A 16,476-nucleotide genomic window follows, 5' to 3' on the forward strand; every position below is an offset into this window, starting at 1 on the left:
CCTTAGGAAACACTGCTCTAGAACTACAACCCCAACATTTTACCTTTTAGTGAACTGATGAGGGGAATGAAGTGGTATCATTTTGAAATTAAAGTCAGATTGGCTGCACTGCCAACCACTTCTAAGACACAGTGCCTTAAGTTGACATGACTTGCATTATTTATACAACATTTACACAAAACTGATGCTTCTTTTAACTTATCAGACTACTGAGGGTTCCTCTAAGGCAGGGATCTTCAAACTGCGGCCCGCGGGCCACACAAAGCGGTGTAAATTGTATTTGTTCCCGTTTTGTTTTTTACTTCAAAATAAGATATGTGCATTGTGCATAGGAATTTGTTCATAGTTTTTTTTTTTTAAAAAAACTATAGTCCGGCCCTCCAACAGTCTGAGGGACAGTGAATTGGCCCCATTTAAAAAGTTTGAGGACACCTGCTCTAAGGAATGTGATACCAACATAAATGGAAGCCATAGAGCAATGGTTATATTCCAGGGACTTCTATAGGAGCACAGCCTGATCACTCCAATAGCTACCTTATGAAGCAAAGAGCGTGAGTGCTTCCCCAGTCTTTCCTTCCCTCCATTACTTAATTTTCTCTTTTACTGGTTCTTATAATTTCCTTTTACATGGTTCCCCTCCCTTTGGTAATAATGTCCACTAGAAGTCTCTTGAGAAATGATGCGTGGGAGACAAGCAATTTGCAAACTTCCATGACTGAAAATGATTTACTTTTATCCACAAATTAGATAGTTGAAATATTACATATTTTGAGTTAAGATAATTTAGTTATGAAACACTCCTCAGAGTTGTTTTTTTTTTTTAATTTTGATAGATTTAGGGATACAAGTGGTATTTGGTTATATGGATAAATTTTATCATGGTGATGTCTAAGGTTTTGGTATACATGGCACCTGAATAGTATACATTGCCCTTGATAGGTATTTTCATTTTCCTTCCTTAATCTTCACCCGTCCTCCCCACTTTGAATCTCCAAAGTCCATTGTACCACTCTATGCCCCTGTGTATCTGTAGCTTAGCTCCCACTGATGAGTGTGAATATGTGGTATTTGGTTTTCCATCCTTTGTTACTTCACTTAGGATAATGGCCTCCAGTTCCATTCAAGCTGCTGTGAAAGAATTATTTTAGTCCTGTCTGTGGCTGAGTAGTATTACATGTTGTAGATATAACACATTTTCTTACTCATTTCTTAGTTGATGGGCATTTGAGTACACACATATTTTCAATTATGAATTCTTCTGTGATAAAGTATATAGTATACTGTATTATATAGTTGCAGGTATCCTTTTGGTATACTTCAGGTGGATACCCAGTAATGGGATCCCAGGATTGAATGTTAGATATGTTCTAGTTCTTTGAGAAATCTCCATACTGTTTTCCAGAGAGGCTGTACTAATTTAGATTCCCACTAACAGTGTCAAAATGTTTCCTTTTCACTGCCTATGTTCAAATTCTATTGTTTTTGACTTTTTTTTTTTTTTTGGAGACAGAATCTCATTTTGTTGTCCTCAGTAGCGTGCCATGGTGTCACAGCTCACAGCAACCTCAAACTCTTAGGCTCAAGTTATTCTCTTGCCTCAGCCTCTCAAGTAGCTGGGCCTACAGGGGTATGCCACAACATCTGGCTACTTTTTCTATTTTTAGTAGAGGTCTCGCTCTTGCTCAGGCTGGTCTTGAACTCCTGAGCTCAAGCAATCCACCTGCCTTGGCCTCCCAGAGTGCTAGGATTACAGGTATGAGCCACTTGCTTAGCCTTGTTTTTTGACTTTTTAGGAATGGCTGTCCCGACTGGATAAGGTGGTATCTCATTGTGATTTTAATTTGCATTTTCCTAATGCTTAGTGATACCGAACATTTTTCACTTATAGCAGCCTTTTGCATATCTTCTTTTGAAAAATGTCTATTCACATTGTTTGCCCAGTTTTTAAGGGGATCATTTGTTTTCTCTTGCTTATTCCTTTGAGGATTTTATAGATTCTGGATATTAGTCCTTTGTTAGATGTACTGTATGAGAACATTTTCTCTCATTCTATAGGTTGTGTATTTACCATCTTGATTATTTCTTTTGCTGTACAAAAGTTTTTTAGTTTAATTAAGTCTCATTTGTTTACTAGTGTTTTTATGTTATTTGCTTTTGGGTTCCCTAGTGATTTTTTTGCTTAGGCCAAAATTCAGACAAATTTTTCCTCAGTTTTCTTATAGGATTTTTATTATTTCAGGTATTAAATTGAAATCTATTATCCATTTTGAGTGAATTTTTGTATATGGTGAAAGATAGGGATCCAGTTTCATTTTTCTGTATGTGGCTCTCCAATTTTCCTAACAGTATTTGTTGAATAGGGCATCCTTTCCCCAGTGTATGTTTTTGTCTGTTTTTTTGAAGGTATTTGTCTTTACCTCTGGATTTTCTATTCTTTTCTGTTGGTTTATGTGCCAACTTTTATACCAGTACCAAGCTGTTGGAATTGCTATTGCTTTATAGTATGATTTGAAGTGGGGTAATGTAATGCCGCCAAATTTGTTTTTTGCCTAGGGTTTCTCTGGCTACTTGGGCTTTTTTTTTTTTTTTTTGCACCATATGGATTTTAGAAATGTTTTTTCTTGTTCTGTGAAAAATGACATTGCTATTTTAATAGGAATTGTGTAGAAGCTAGAGATTGCTATGGGAATTACTGTCATTTTTAACAATATTGATTCTTCCAATCCAGGAGCATGGGATGTTTTTTCCTTTTGTCTCTGTGTTCTACAGTTTTTTTTTTTATCAGCTTTTTGTAGTTCACCCTGTAGAGATCTTTCACCTTTGCGGTCAAGTATATGCCTAGGTATTTTCTTCTTTTTTTTTTTTTTCCAGCTATCCATAATTGGGATTGAGTTCTTGGTTTGATTTTTCAGCTTGGTTGTTATTGGTGTATAGAAATGCTAGTGAATTCTGTACATTGAGACTTTACAGAATTCATTTACCAGATGTAGGAGTCTTCTGAGGGAGTCTTCATGATTTTCAAGGTAAAAGATCATATCTTTGTTCAACAGAGATAGTTTGACTTCTTGTTTTCCAATTTGGACACCTTTTATTTTTTTCTCTTGCCTTATTGCTCTGGCTAGGACTTCTAATACTACATTGAATAGAAGTGGTGACATTGGGCCCCCTTGGCCTGTTCTACTTCTTAGGAGTAATGCTTTCAACTTTTCCCCAGTGTGAATGGGTTGTGGGTTTATCACATATGATTTCTATAATATTAATTTCAGATACTATATGTTCCTTCTATGCCTATTTTGTTGAGGGTTTTTATCATGAAAGGATACTGGATATTATTATATTATTATTATTATTGAGATAGAATTTCACTATGTCACCCTCGGCAGAGTGCCATGGCGTCACAGCTCACAGCAACCTCCAACTCTTGGGTTTAAGCAATTCTCTTGCCTTAGCCTCCCATGTAGCTGGGACTCCAGGTGCCCACCACAATGCCCAGCTATTTTTGGTTGTTGTAGTTGTCATTGTTGTTTAGCAGGCCCAGGGAGGGTTTGAACCTGCCAGTCCCAGTGTATATGGCTGGCACCCTAACCACTGAGCTACAGGGGCTGAGCCGATACTGTATGTTATTGAATACTTTTGTCTGCATCTATTAAAATGATCATATGGTCCTTGTTTTTAATTCAGTTTATGTGGTAAATCACATTTGTTGATTTGCCTATATTGATCATTGGCCACCCCTGGGATAAAACCCACATAAGAGTGATTAATTATCTTTTTACTATGTTGTCTGATTGGTTTGCTATTATTTCATTAAGTATTTTTACATCTGTTCATCAGAGATATTCGTCTGTAGTATATTTTGTTGCTGTTGCTGTCACTTCCTGACATTGGTATTGGGGTGATCCTGGCTCCATAAAATGAGTTAGACAGGATTCCTTCCTTCTTGATTGTGTGGAGCCCTTTTGGTAGGATTGGTATCATTTCTTCTTTTTGTACATCTGGTAGAATTCAGCTGCGGTCCTGTGCTTTTGTTTTTTGGAAGAATTTTTATTATACATTTAATCTCATTACTCATTATAGGTCTGCTCAAGGTTTCTATTTCTTCTTGATTCAAGCTTTAGGGGTTTTATATTTCTAGAGGAAATGTACTCATTTCCTCTAGATTTTCTAGTTATGTGCACAGACATATTTATAGCAGTCTCAAATAATAATCTTTTGTATTTCTATAATTTCTCCTTTTTCATTTCTGATTGAGCTTATTTGAATCCTCTATTTTTTCTTATTTTTTTTTTTTTTTTGGTTAATCTAGCTAGAGATTTATCAGTTTTGTTTATGTTTCTGACTTTGTCACCCTTAAAACACTTGGCTTATCCAATGAGGCTTCTTTGGACTAGAATCGTGGTCAGAACTGTTACCACAGTGAATTAAACTAAACAGCAGCTTTAAACATTTTGCTTCCAAAACAGATAACTAGATTTGCTCTTTGAATGTTGGAGAATTTTGGAATCATGGGTTTGAAGCGTTGGAATTTGAAATAATGTAAGCATTAGGTGTTGACTTTACAACACCAAAAATTTTCCCCATTCAGTGTGATATTGGCTGTGGGTTTCTTGATATTTTTACCTCCAGTACAGACTTCACAATTTATTGTATGTTATGCACAGCCTAGATTGGGGTTTGCCTTCAAGCACTCATTATCTTGATATCTTCTTGGAAGACCTCAGAATATGTATGTATTAAGCCACTTTTGATGGGTTTCACTGTATTTGTTTGTACATCAGAAGTTGCTATTAAGCACCAGTCTTTTTATAACCTACCATTCTTGATTACTGACTTCTTTGAATGTCTTATGTTTTTCTTTCTTCCTAAACATTGCTCATTTTATGTCTCCTTCAGCCTGAATTGCAATAAAATTCTCTAGAAGTCTAAAATATGTTTACTATTGCTACAATGCCAGTCAGCAATATTAGCATTATCACTTATTATTTCATTTCATTTCATTTTAATTCTCTCATTTTTTTGTCTTCTTGAAATATGACTTAGTGAACTATCACAGACTTGGGAGTCAGATTCAACTCATGAATCTAAAACTTGTTCTGGCTTTATGAACTTGATTAATCTAAAACTTGTTCTGGCTTTATGAACTTCCCAAATAGGGAAGGAATAACCAAATATACTAATTTCACAGAATTGTTACAAGGATTACATAATAAAATAAATCGCATCTTACTAATAATGTAATTATTATATGTAATTTTCAATCATATGATTTTATTAATTACGTTAAGTGTGTTTCAGACCTCATTGTACATGAAGGTTACCTGGGACACTTAAAAAATATATAAATTCCTGAGCCTCAGAGAGGCTCTATCAGTCTACAGGAGGACCTGGACACCAGCATTTTTTAAAGTTCCCTAGGTTAGTTTAATGTGCAGCCAGTGTTGAGAACTACTGGGTGAAAACTCAGTGAATGTTAGCAGTCATCATTCTAGGGTGATGATGAATAACCTCTTTTCAGGAACCATCAAATGGTAACAATTCTTAAGCCACCATGAGGAAGATGAGAATCTATGGGCTATAAAAATAAACAGTTTATTCTCACCTGCTCTCATGGTTCACAGTGCTAGAGGAAAGAGTCACAAGCATGTGGCTTTCCTTCTTTCCTCTGAACCTACAAAGACCCTTGAAAAAGGCTTTATAGGTTCTGAAAAGACAGAAGAGACCAATATTCCTTTTTTCTTTTTTTTTTTTGCAGTTTTTGGCCGGGGCTGGGTTTGAACCTGCCACCTCTGGCATATGGGGCCGCCGCCCTACTCCGTTGAGCCACAGGCGCCGCCCTGAGACCAATATTCTTAACACCAGAAAAAAAAAAATTATAAAAACAGATTTTTAAAGTAGTTAATAGTCAGAGATACTCTACTACTATAGTCATAATATTTACGTATGAAATTTTACATGAAGGATAAAATCCCTTGAAATGAGTAAAAATAATTATTGCATGTAAGTTACATATACATCGTAAATTTTTTTTGAAATGTTGATATTCATTTCTTCATAAAACAAAAAGAGAAATACAGACAGGAAAGCTTTAATATGGGTACTAAGGAAATTTTTAAGCTATTTCAAGATAAACAAAAGTTAAAAGTTTTCTGTTTTGTTCCCTGTATGGGCCACCAAAAACAAAAACAAAAACAAAAAAAAGTTAAAAGTGTTCTATAATCTTATTTGGAAGTATCTTTACAATAATGGTTTTTGGCTTCAGTCTTTAAAAAAAAACAAACATAAATTTCATAGCGGTTTGTTACTACTATTGGGGGATCCATAATTAAGTAATTCCACACTTAAAAGGTAACTCTAGCAAGTAAGTCAGAACAAACATTTTAAGATGCTAACAAAACCAGAAGAAGGGTAAGGCTGCCAGGGAAGAATAAAGGTCTGATTTCTTCTGTAGTTCATCCAGAGGGCTGAGTACAAAGAATTAATATACTGTATTATGTCAAATGTAAATACATTATTATTACCAATAGTAATAAATAAACCCACTGCACTGTAACAGACTGTGTAAACCAAAATAACCACTTAAAGGAATTATTGCAATGTTTGGAAATGTAAAATAAAAAGTTTGCAATGGTATATTTGTTCCAGAACACACATATAAATTCACATCATCAAAGACACATGGCCTATCTTTATGGGTTTTCTGATAAAACTCAACTAACGTATTGTACCAAAATATTTTATACTGTTATAGCACACCCAATTAGATGTGAGGCACTATGTTAAGGGCACCATCTCATTCAATCTTCACAATAACTTACCCATTATTATCCCTGTTTCACAGATGGGGAAACTAAGGCCCATAGAATTTAGGTCCTCACTATACAAAATATCGCCCAGGAATAACATCACCTGGGAGCCTGTGAGATATGAGAATGACAATGACAGGCTTCTCTGCAGAATTACTGGATCAGCATCAGCAATGTGAGAACTTCAGGGGATTCTTACTGTGAGAGTAGCTGGCTTAAGAAAGTTGCCCAAGGTTATACAGCTAGCAGAGCCAGCACTTAACTCAGTCATGACTGCCATAAATCATGCTCTAAAATACGTATCCTAGGAAGTAAGTGGTGTCTACTACCTTTTATGAAGGAAAATAATAAAGGTAAGGCTGTGAAAATGGGTGTCACATAGGACACACATAGGTCAACCTAGAATGAAGGAGGATAACTAGGGTGTGTACCCTACAGTGAGGATGGAAAGGACTCCCTCTGCTTTCACAGCAATGGTGGTCCTCTGTCTTGACACTGAGTGTGTTGCATTAGTTTCTCCAACTATCCCAAGTGCCCATTCCTCAAAGTTTCTATTTCCCTCTCCACACCACACACAAACAAGAAGTCATGCTCTTTGATGGGGTGTCAGAGGAGGAAATTCTTCTCTCTCCCCTTGCTGTGACTGTCCTTGCTACCTCCAGCTGTCCTCTAGCCCAGGTGCCCCTACAGTGAGCTGCTCATAGAACAGACCTCTTCTGAGATTCCCAGATGACCGAAGACTTCTCTCATAGTTTTCCAATCCCCCAGCAAGGGCCAAGTCCCCTCGCTTATATATGGGGATCCCTATGGATAGCTCACATTTGCTCACAGATAAGCCCTGTCAGCTACCACTAGGTACCTTCTCTTTTTCTTCCCCACCACAATTTTCCCATTTCCAACCCCCTTTATTAGATCCACAGACACTGCTCTTCAAATAGCCACAGCTGTGGCTTCCCCTGAAAATGTTTGTCTACCAGGCAATAGCCAACACAGTGGTCCTGGAAGTGTTTTGGAGCTAAAGGCTGTTATAATATTGTGCAGCCTGTTGGAAGAAAGGCACTGTCCCTTCAGGGTTCTCCTTGGCACATCTCTGGGGATGTCATTAAGAATGTCCAATCCGTATGACCAACTCACAGCCCTCTCAGCCTTCTGCTAAGTCTTCACTACTGGGCTAGGCTCTGTGGGCCTGACTCTCTCTTCCTGTATTACACCATCTGTCTATATCACTGTCTATGGGGGCTTTGTGTAGCACTTAGTACATAATAGATGCTTAACAAATATTGATTTGATTGATTTGAATGAATGATTAATTCCTCCTCTTAGTTCCTCATTTAAATTCTGGCAGGCCTGGACACCTGTCACCCGACATGCTCAGATATGTCTGAGCTACTTTAGTGGAGACAACTTATGCTGTCACTGGGGCTCCTTTTCATTAACAAGGAGGAGAGATTCTGAAAAGAGTGATGCTATAAAAAATCAGAGAGAGGGCATTACTGTGGTCTTCCTCTCAGAATGCCTGTGTGACATGAGGCCTTGTAACCTTCAGCTTCTTGGTCTCATTGCAGGGGGTTCCACCCTTCCTGAGACACTTCACCTAGGATTTCAAAGCTACATGAAGACAAAGCTAGACCCGGTTTCCCCAGCTTCCCGACAATGTGGTCAAAGGTGAGTTATCAGGACTGCCTGCTCAGTGGAACCTGTTCCTGCAGTGTCCCAGCTGCCATGGTGTTGCAGCTACAGCTGACTGAGGGCCAAGAAGATGGTACTTCTCCCAAGGACAGTACTTGGAGGATGGTACTTCTCCCAAGGACAGTCACCCGGTGCTGACCTTGTTTAGAAACCTCTAGTCTAATGGAATATGTGAATGAAGATATCAATGAATTCTTGTCTGCTTGGATTCATTTCTTTCTATTAAGAAAGGGAATATGTAACCAGAGACTTAGGCCTGTAAAATTAATGTTGGCATTTAATTTAATCCTGATGGCCACTTTGTGAGTTTAGGTTGAGGAAACTGGGAATGAGCTAGGTAGGTTAATCCATTAGGTAGCTAAGAAGTTACACATTTAATGAATCATGTAGGCTGGATTAAAAGTCACAAAAGGAAGCCTCCATATCTGCTGAGAGTCTTTATACATGTGGATATTGGCATGAGGGAGTCGAGCATCCTTGTGAGTACATGCTCTCATCATCAACCAATTGAGAATCAGTGACTGGAGGCTTAAAGGCTTAAATGATCTTAAAAGAGGGAAATGAGGCATGTGGCATTATTTAGCTTTGTCCCTTGTTGCATCTACAGAGGATGTTAAACCAGTTCAGTTGCAGATTGGTGCAAACCAGAGTTTTTCAATCATTTTTTTATCTCACGGCACACTTAAACCTATAGTTAAACTTGCATGACACACTTAAATTCTGTTGATCAAAAAAAAAAAAAAAGAGTAAATAAAAGAATATACTTACTGTGCTTGCACTTCTTTAGAAAATAATTTAATTAATGATCTTTCAAAATTTTTGCAGCATACTGGCTAAAAAATCACTAGTGCAGAATAATTCCTACTAAAATTCTGAGCAGAGCCTGTGCCGTGCCGTGCTGTAAGCAGCAGTCCAAGGTGGATCTCAACTCTCCCAGCCTAACAATCAGCAAGAGACTCAGATAAATAGTGTGAGCCCCGGGAATGATCCTGACAGGAGAATGTGCTGCCTCTGCCAATGGGAGGCCATGCCAGCAAGAGCCATCGTCATTGTGACTTGGTGAGGAGACATGCTTGGAAATCTGTCCCCAGCAAGAGCTGCCTCTGTGGAGAACCAATTGCTCTCTATTGTGGTGTAGGCTGCCCGCTGGCACCACCCTGGGAGAGAGTCCAAAGCCACCATCAGGAGCCCCAAATAACATGTAGCCTGGGGAGACCTGGCTCCCTCACCATTCCCAGGCTGAGTCACATTTGTAAGGATAGAGTTTGTTGATTTTTTAGGAAACTCTTCACTGAGAATAAATAACAAATTCCCCAATGAAACACTGGCAGGACTAGAGGCCCTGAAACTTGAGGTTTGGGGAGCCTTCTATAGACAGAGAATTCCAGTCTGACTGGTTCCTTGGCTGGGAAGCACCTGGAGAAGGAGCATGACATATGATCATTTGCCATTGGCTTTGGACATCTGGCCAGCAGCTGTTTACAGAAAAGAATGTATTTTGACTTTGTGGGGGTCATCACCATCCAGCAATGACTTTTTTCCCTGTAGAGCTGATCTTATCCTTCTGGCATCTCCACCTTTCTAACATCTATTTTTGGGATGTAACCTCATTCCCTCCTGAAATTTCTGGATGTTTCCCTGAGGCTCTTGCCTTGCTCTTTATGTCCTAACATTTTTTGGGAATTCCATTTATGTGATTTTGCTTAAGAGTCCCCAGACTCCTCTGCTTCAGCTGTACCTGTTGGCCTGCCAGGGCTAGACACTCTTTCATCATTTCATTCCTGTTTGGGTCTTGTCTTGCAGGTTCTTTTTGTGTCCCCACCACTGAAACATTTCACTCTTCATTCTCACACAAAAACACCCTTAGCAATGTTTACATATAATAAGCTACCTTTTTCCAATACTTGAGAAATTCTCTGGGAAAAACTTAGTCATTTGTGGAGGCTTGTTTGAACTCTATCGTTCTGCCGAGTTTCCAGGTAATTACTGCTAACTGCAATACTTGTGGCCTAAGAGCAGCCTCGGATTACCTTCTGCAAGCAGGCCAAGAACATTCCCAGGACACTAGGCAGAGTTTCCAAGGGGGGCAGGTCACTGCTAATCCCTTTCTCACCGAAAATGTGCCACATAGCACCACTTGTTCATACAGACTTGGTGTGGAGGCCGATTGACATAATGTGTCAATGTGTATTAATAAATGTAGTGTTTCACTCAGCCCAGCACAATGTCTGGCCTCCCTTCCACTGGCATTACATGTCTTTGAATTCCTTTAAAGTCATTATTTGCATTTTCACATATTTCAACTCTCTTGGTGTTAGGTGGTCCCATGGAGATGACTCTTCTGAAACTTGTGAATTTGGTAATCTTCGCAAAGCCTTTAATATATATATATTAAACAAACTGCATTTCTTTAGCTTACCAGTACTTAGAATATTAAAGTTTCTGAAGTTTTCTTTTCCTGATTTGCTTTTACTTTTCTTACATGAAAAGACTGTTAAAAATATGTAGTAAATTCTCATTATAGGGAACAAACCACCACTACATTCTCAGTTGAAGACGTTGTAAGAACTATAATTATTTCAGTAAAATGATTTCAGAAATTTTTAACCTAAAGGATTTTTCTCATTACTGTTGATGAAATGTTATCAACCTTATTTCCTGTCTTGTTTAGACTCACTTTTTCGTTTTGAGTAAAAAGTCTATAGATATTCATGTGTCTTGATGAAATATTTTATTAGAGATATTCTAGACCAATCCGTTGTAATTCTTCTCTTTTCCCCACTTTAAATTTGAAGATTAAAAATATCCTCCGAACTCAATCAGCATCTGCATATATGCCATAAAATGGCATATGAGAATGTCAAAAATATCATGAGCTCCAAGAAGCAGTATTTATTACTTAATAGCTTAATCATTTAGTCATTTAGTTATAGCAAATATGCATCAAACAATAATTAATTTAGTCATTTAGTTACTACAAACATGCATAAAACAATAAAGGTTTAAAAATTAATAACTGGGCAAGAGACAAGAACAGAATCATTTCTCATGAGGACAAATGGCCAACAAACACATGAAAAAATGCTCATCATCTCTAATTGTCAGAGAAATGCAAATCAAAACCACTTTGAGATATCACCTAACCCCAGTGAGAATGCCTCATGTGACAAGGTCCAAAGCCGCAGATGTTGGCATGGGTATGGAGAAAAGAGAACATTCATGCACTGGTGGTGGGACTGCAAGCTAGTACAGCCTTTATGGAAAGAAGTATGGAGAGTCCTCAAAGAACTGATAGTAAATCTTCCATTTGATCCCACAGACCTACTACTAAGTATCTACATAAAAGAAAAGTCATTTTACAATAAGCACATTTGCACTCAAATGTTTATAGCAGCTCAATTCACAATTGCACAGATGTGAAAACAACCCAAGTGACCATTAACTCATGAATGGATTAATAAACTGTAGTATATGTATATCATGGAATACTATTCAGCCATAAAAAGATGGAGACTTTGTATCTTTCACATTTACCTGGAAGGATTTGGAGAAGATTCTCTGAAGTGAAGAATCACAAAGAGTGAAAAATCAAGCATTCTATGTACTAAGTTGAAACTAGCAGATTAACATCTGCAGGCCTACATGAGAAAAAACTCAAAAGCAAGAAAAGGGTAAGAGGGGTCAATAAGTTACCGCCTGATGGGTACAGTGCACAGATATATGGCACATTTCCTAGGTGAAAGAAGCAACTACAACTCTGACTTTACCTTACTAATGTAAAAAAAGTAGCCTAATCATGTGCACCTTCATATTAACCGAAATCAGGCATATAATTTGTATAGTAGGAAACTAATTTGACGGATTTTTTTAAAAATTCTTTATTTCTAATTGATAGGTAATAATTGTACATATGTATGGCATACAGAGTGGTATTTTGATACATGTATACAATGTATAATGATCAAATCAGTTTAATTATTACATCTATCACCTCATTTATTTTCTTCATGTTGAAAACATTCAAAAATCTTCCTCGTTAGCTATTTGAAAATATACAATAATTATTACTAACTATAGTCAACATGCAGTGCTATGTTAACACTAGAACGCCTTCTTTTTATCTAGCTGTTATTTTGTTTCCATTAACTAACTTCTCTCTAACCCTTCCTCCCATCACCCTGATCACCCTCTGATAACCACATATGTATGTGTATACGTACCGCATTTTCTGTATCCATTCATCCATTGATGGGCACTTAGGGGTGATTGCATACCTTGACTATTGTGAACACTGCTATAACAAACATGTGAATGCGGATATCTCTTTGATATACAATTTTCTTTCTTCAGGTGTAAATCCAGTAGTGGTATTGCTGAATCACATGGTAGTCCTATTTTTAGTTTTTGGAGGAAATTCCATGATCCCTATACTAGTTTACATTCCCACTAACAGTGTTCCCTTTTCTCTGACTCTTGGCCAGCATTTGTTATTCTTTGTCTTTTTGATAACAGTCATTGTAGCTGGCATGAGATGATATTTCACTGTGGCTTTAATTTGCATGTCCCAGATTATTAATGGTGTGGAGTATACATGTTGGTCATCTGTGTGTCTTCTGGGAAATGTTTATTCAGCTCATTCACCCATTTTTAATCAGATTTTTTTTTCTGTTGAGTTGTTTGAGTTTCTTTGTATTCTGGATATTAACCCTTTAACAGATGTATAGTCTGAACCCTTTAACAGATGTATAGTCTGTAAATATTTTTTCTGATTTTTTGGATTGTCTCCTCATTCAATTGTTTGTTTTCTTTGCTCTGTAGAAGTTTTTTTAGTTTCGTGTAATCCCATTTATCTATTTTTGTTTTTATTTTTTGTGCTTTTAAAGTCTTATCTACAAAAATCTTTGCCCAACAAATATCCTGAAGCATTTCACATGCTTTCTTCAAGTAGTTTTATAATTTTGGTTTTACATTTAAGTCTTTAATCCATTTTGAATTGACTTTTGTAGATGATTACCAATCCATTTTGAATTGACTTTTGTAGATGATTACAGATAGAGGTTTAGTTTTCTTCTTCGCCATATAAATACATAGCTTTCCCAGAACCATTTATTGAAAAGGCTGGCCTTTTTCAAATGTAGGTTCTTGTCTTCTCTGTCTATAGTCAGTTGGTTGTACATACATGGACCTATTTCTGGATTATCAATTGTGTTCTATTGGTCAATTTAACTGTTTTTATACCAGTATCATGTTGTTTTGGGTAATATAGCTTTGTAGTATGTTTTAAAGAAAGGTTGTATAATATCTCCAACTTTGATTTTTTGCTCAGGATTGTTTTGCCTATTTGTGGTCTTTTGAGGCTCCATACAAATTTTAAGATTGTTTTTCCTATTTCTGTGAAGAATGCCATTGGTATTTTGATATGGATTCATTGACTCCATAGATAATTTTGGGTAGTACGGTCATTTGACAAAATTAATTTTTCCAGTCCACGAACATGGGACATCTGTCTATGCTTTTGTGTTTCCTTATCAACTTCTTTTATCAGTGTTTTGTCATTTTCCTTTAGAGATTTTTTTACCTCTTTGACTAAATCAATTCCTAGGTATCTTTTGTAGCTATCATAAATGATATTTTTTATTTATAAGTAGTCTGTTATTGGAATATAGAAACACTGTTGATCATTATATGTTGATTTTGTGTCTTGCAATATTACTGAATTCACTTATCACTTTATAAAATTTTTTGGTGGAGTCTCTCTCTATATATATATATGATCACATAATCTACAAAGGGGAATAATTTTACTTCCTCTTTTCCAACGTAGATGCTTTTTATACTTTTTTCTCTTTCCTAATCACTCTGGCTAGAACTTAAAGTATTATGTGGAATAAGAGTGTGAAAGGGGACATCCTTGTCTTACTCTAGGTCTTAAAGTAAGTAAGGTCAGTATAATGTGGGTTGCTATATGTGGCCTTTATTGTATTTAGGTACATTATTTCTTTACCTAATTTTTTCCAAAGTTTTTTATCATGAAGAGATGTTGGCTTTTATCAAATTTTTTTTCCTGCATCTATTGAGCAGGGGGGGAAAAGTTTTTTGTTCTTTGTTCAGGGGATAGGGTGGATTACATTTATTAATTTGCATATATTGAATCAACCTTGTGTCCCTGGGATAAATTCCAGTTGGTCATGGAGTATTATCTTTTTGATGTGCTGTTGCATTCAGTTTTGTTGAGGATTTTTGCATCTATGTTCATTAGGGATGTTGGTCTGTCGTTGTCTTTTTGTTATTGTGTCCTTGCCTGATTTTGGTATTAGGGTAATGCTGGCCTCATAGGATGAGTTTGGAAGAATTTCTTCCTCTTCCCTTTTGTGTAATATTTCAAGAATTATTGGTGTTAGTTCTACTTTAAAAGTTTGGTAGATTTCCACAGTGAAGCCATTGGATCTTGGACTTTTCCTTGTTGGGGGTCTTCCTATTACTGTTTAAATCTCATTACCCATTTCTGATCTGTTAATGTTTTTGATTTCTTTATGGTTCAGCCTTAGCAGGTTATATGTGCCCAGGAATTCAACCATTTCTTCTAAGTTTTCTGTCTTCTTGGCATATATATATTCATAATAATATCTAATGATCCTTTTTTATGGTAAAAATTGTAATGCTTTTTGTTTCAAATTTATTTGAAAGTTGGTTCTTTTTTTCTTAGTCTAGATAATGTTTCATCAATTTTGTTTACCTTTTAGAAAATCAACTTTTGAATAATCCAGAATGACTACTTTTGAATAATCCAGAATGACTACTTTGTTGATAAGGAAAATGGAGAACCAGCCACTCGTTTGGCTCCTAAAGATGGGCTGAAGTTGAGGTCTAAACCTTCAGTCAAAGCTTTAGATGGGAGATCCTCAAGTTTCAACACCTCATTTGGTGCTCCACCAGCCTTGCCTGAAGCTGCCAAGGCTTTGGAAACTGTCAACAGTGCTACAAAGTCAATAAAGACTAATAGACTCCCCAAATAAAAACAGTCAAACTTCTCTGCTAAAAAGGTGACTGAGCAAAAAGCTCTATTCCTGCCTCAGATGACACCTATCCAGAAATAGAAAAATCCTTTCTCTTCAATCCTCTAGATTTTGAGTTTTGACCTACCTGAAGAGCACCAGATTGCAGAACTCCCCTTGATTGGAGTGCCTCTCATGATCCTTGATGAGGAGAGAAAACTTGAAAAGCTGTTACAGCTGGGTCCCCTTCACCTGTGAAGATGCCCTCTCCACCATGGGAATCTGATCTGTTGCAATCTCCTTCAAACATTCTGTCAATGCTGGATGTTGAGTTGCCACCTGTTTGCTGTGACATAGATACTTAAATTTCTTAGTGCTTTGTAGCTAGTGTGTGTTTGTAGTAATAAAGTATTTCTTTAACATCAAAACTTCATTTTTTTATCCTTGTATTGCTTTGTTAGTCTCTATTTCATTTAGATCTGCTCTGATATTTATTCTTTCTTTCTACTGTTTTTTAGATTTGGTTAGTTCTTACTTTTCAAATTCTTTGAGGTACAAACATTAGATTGTTCATTTGAAATTTTTCTACTTTTTTGATGTAGGCATTTATTACTATTAAATTCCCTTTTAGTACTTACTTCTTTCTCTGTGTCCCATAGCAAAATTGTATTTTAATTTTCATTTATTTCAATTTTTAAAAATTTTCTTATTAATTTCTTCATTGACTCATTAGTTGTTTAGGAACATGTTGTTTAATTTTCATGTATTTATGCAGCAAAAGGATAGGGAGAACACCTGCTCCACTGGTGTTGGGAATAGGGGGAGCATCATAATCTACATCCCAGACCCAGTTTTAAAGAGAAGGAATTATAGAGTATGGAAGTAACGTTCCAAAAACATTTCTCCTACTGACTTGTCTTAATAAATTCTAAGACTCCCATTATGTATTTAAAGCATTAGTAGGGTTTAGTTACCATCAACCTAAACTG

The 16,476-nt window shown here is 36.6% G+C and overlaps 1 pseudogene; it reads left to right on the forward strand.

Annotated features, from left to right (window-relative positions):
* Nucleotides 1-8,456: 8,456 nt before the first annotated feature.
* Nucleotides 8,457-15,852, forward strand: LOC128561910 (securin-like; annotated as a pseudogene).
* The last annotated feature ends 624 nt before the right edge of the window (nt 15,853-16,476 follow it).

Source organism: Nycticebus coucang, chromosome 12, assembly GCF_027406575.1.
Source record: "Nycticebus coucang isolate mNycCou1 chromosome 12, mNycCou1.pri, whole genome shotgun sequence".
In the NCBI taxonomy this organism is placed as follows: Eukaryota; Metazoa; Chordata; class Mammalia; order Primates; family Lorisidae; genus Nycticebus; species Nycticebus coucang.